The sequence below is a fragment of the Miscanthus floridulus genome, chromosome 19, assembly GCF_019320115.1.
Source record: "Miscanthus floridulus cultivar M001 chromosome 19, ASM1932011v1, whole genome shotgun sequence".
NCBI classification, from domain to species: Eukaryota; Viridiplantae; Streptophyta; class Magnoliopsida; order Poales; family Poaceae; genus Miscanthus; species Miscanthus floridulus.
This window is the reverse complement of record NC_089598.1, coordinates 14,191,436-14,194,829: the sequence shown is the minus strand read 5'-3', so window position 1 is coordinate 14,194,829 and position 3,394 is coordinate 14,191,436. Positions and strand designations below refer to the sequence as shown.

At 42.4% G+C, this 3,394-nt stretch overlaps 1 long non-coding RNA gene across 3 annotated transcripts; it reads right to left on the bottom strand.

The window, feature by feature from the left end:
- Positions 1–346: 346 nt before the first annotated feature.
- Positions 347–2,744, bottom strand: LOC136529959 (uncharacterized). Of its 3 annotated transcripts, none has more exons than XR_010777490.1 (5): positions 2,392–2,744; positions 1,921–2,220; positions 1,696–1,822; positions 792–848; positions 347–401 (listed from the first exon to the last, which is right to left on the bottom strand). It is a non-coding gene; the product is annotated as an uncharacterized lncRNA (long non-coding RNA). The 3 variants fall into 3 exon arrangements; XR_010777491.1 differs by lacking the exon at positions 347–401 and adding an exon at positions 417–618; XR_010777489.1 differs by lacking the exon at positions 347–401 and having other exon boundaries at positions 417–848.
- Positions 2,745–3,394: the final 650 nt, after the last annotated feature.

Genomic DNA, 3,394 nt, shown 5'->3' with positions numbered 1-3,394 from the left:
CAATTAAAATTCTCTCTCTCTTTGAGTCAATACTTGCTTCCAGTCATTGTTGTGGACAAACCCAACATATAGGCCCAAGATGAACTATATTTATTGATTTATCCATATCTGCAATTGAATTAAGCTACTGAATTATCCCCCTTTTGCCCCCTTTGTTGTGCTACTTATTTAGTGGCTTCGCCTCCTATTAGTCTGCTTATGGAAGGGTGCGGTCATCAGCTAGTTATTCAATCACAATAACAATGTTCTGTCCTGAATTTCCATCAGCTAGTTTGAATAGTCACATCACCTTCAACAATATGTGGTCGCAATCATGAAAAAAGGGGTTGCAGAACCTACAATTACCAAAGCCTTCTTTTGAAGGTCTTGAGGTAGAAGAGGAGGCTCTGGGTACTTGTCCTCTAAATATAGCATAGCCACAAAGGAACAAATAACTCAAGTGATAACTGATAACCAATACTGAGACAATAAAACAAAAATCTTGATTCTGGGCAAAGCTATCGCGTAAGAGTCACCGATTACAGAATTGCCATCAACCAATGCATCTCATAAAGATCAACGTATTAGCGACTTTCCAAATAAAGCTCCCTGCATAATCTAATTGCAACGAGCTTTATCCTACAAAATCGTCCAGAATAATTTAATCAGTGTTAACACAGCCGAACCACACTCATGCGTGAAAAGGGAGCAAAATGACATTTCCAATCGCACGGGCAAGATCATGTACCTAATACTACTTATTCAAGCAATGTATTATAAGGTAGGTATCACAAGTAGTAGCACCAGCGCACCTGGATCAGACTGCTCACCCTTGAGAAGGTTCACGGCCTTGTACTCGTAATCCACACCTGCAGAAAGAAACAAAGTTTAGTTTAGCAGTTACATCTTCTTTCATATATCTAATTTAGGTAACTACAGTTTTGATATAATATGAATGTCTGGACAGGCATCTTGGAAAGCATGACAGAATTTGTAATTTTCTATTTAAGCAGAATTAAATAACACCAGGGGCAGAGTAGGATATTCATGTAACTGTTCAATATTATTGAAGCCAATTGATAAGGGTTTTATTACCATGATTTCAATATTTATGTATTTTTTTATGCACATTTTGGAGTGTACGGAGGGAAAGTTATGACTGTGGGTGACCTAAATTATGAGTGGACCTTGTATAATTTCAATTGGTCCTTTATAGTGTAGATAATTTAAAGGGAAGGGTCCAGATAATCTCATTGATGCTACACCTGCTGAATATATTCTATTTTTTATATGCTACATCTGTACTATAATTTGTCATTAAAAATATATTAGGTAGTTAATAGCTATATTGTTTGAATAGGTCCCCTGTATATTTTATCATAACTTCAGAAAATTAAAAAAGATTGACAACCTATGACAGAAACATGAAAATGATGAAATATGGTAATCCTCTCTCTTTTTTAGCTAGAACTAAAACATTATAAGAACATGTGAACTGGAGGCATATAGTTGGCACTTAGTTTACAACAAAAAACATTTTTTACAGGTTCCTAACATATCTACAGCTCCATCACAAGAATCATTTTCAAAATAAAATTTTAACATATAACATCCATTCACCAAACTCAGGGATCAGAAACCTGACTGCTATCACAATTCATAAGTACAGAAGACATGTCACCAAAGAAACTCCGGCAAAGAAAGAGGAATACTTACAGTGTTTAATGAAATGCTCGTGAGACAGACTCTCAAGCAGTTGCTTCAAGGCTTTATTTTCTAAGTCTAACATGATATTTTGCTGTCCGAGAAAATCCATTTAAGCAGTTACTTCTATCCCATCTGTCTGCAATCATAAAAAATTAAGAATTATATAGGATGTTTAAGGTTTCTAACTCATGCAACAAATGACTAATATGGTTGGTTTCGGGAAAAAAGGATTACCTGTATGGGCTGAACTCTTCTCTCGAGCTATGCAATATACTGGAGCAGGTCGTCCAGCCACGACGGCGTCTTGGGCTCGTTGAGAAGGTCGTCCGGCGACGACGGCTACTCGTCGGCGAGGAAGCACTCGGACGACATGCGCTGGTGGCCGTGCCGGTGGTCCGCGTCTCACGGCCGCGTGATCGGGCTGAGCTCGGAGTGTGGCGCTGGCGCCGCTACCAGGAACAGGCTCCGCGGCGAATCAACGCCTGCTTCTGTAGCCTCCCGTTCGCCATGATGGCATTGGCGTGCTCACCCAAACTGGACAGAGAAATTGTGATAGAAAATGGTGAGAAAAAAATCCTCAAGATTTGAGAAACCGTAGCAATTAAACTACCTCTCCGAAAAGATAAAATTCAGGCGGGATTGTTGAAGCCACAGCCACAGATCTCGTCCAAGAACCACAACATGTGCCAAAAATCAAAAACTTACGGCAAATTCGCATCAAGGACCTTCTCTTCCTCCTCGTCGCGCTCCACTCCCTTCCACGTCGTGCCGCCCTATGGCTGCGCCGCTCCGACGCCGGCGGTTGCTCCTCCACAGCCCAGTCGAGCCAGCACTTCGCGCAGGGCGCCTAGCTCCACGCCCGTGCCCGCCGCGGTCCCCAAGCCCCCGGCCTGCTCGCATCGGGAGGGAGGGAGGCAGAGATGCACGGAGGAGCGGGTAAAGGGGTAGCAGCCGCCGGGGCCCATCTGCGTCGGAAGGCGGCCACCGCGGGAGCCTGGCGCCGCCACCGCTGCCGCGGCATGCAGCCCTAGAGCCCCGCAGCTAGGCGCTGTAGCCTGTCCGCGTGTGCCTTGTGTTTTTTTTCTAAAAAAAGGAATAAGATCGGGGGAGGTGGGAATCGAACGAGGTGTTTCATTTTTTTCGGTGTTCCCAGGCTTCGATCTCTGGTCGCGATGTGTGTGGGGCGCGTTGAAGCCTGCGTACGTGGGATGGAGAGCGCGGGGTGAGAAGCCTAGCTTCCCATATCGAATCGCGGCGATCCGATTTGTCTAGGTGTTTTATTAGCCCTTGATTTTAACGGAGATAAATTTCTATGTACATTTTTCTAGGTACACGATGGGTGAAGGCTCTCAGCGGGGAGCGTTTTTCTAGGTAGACTGAGCATAATTTTGATTGGTCCATTATAGTAGAGATTTAATATGTACAGCTAATCATAATTGATTACCGTTAGTCTCTCTCTCTCTTCATTTTCAAATACACCACTGTATATATACCCATTCAGATACTGCATAATCTATGTTTGTTATGATAAATTTACTAATTATACGTTGTGGGCTGTACATTATTAATTAAAGTACAAGTTAATTCTCCACATTCTTCTTCGGTTATTACGTGCAATTAATGGTGAATTTTTTATTTTAACACTTTTTTAAAGTATTTTCAAATATGACATTGTTTAACTTTTTTTCAAAACTAACACTTTTGGCCA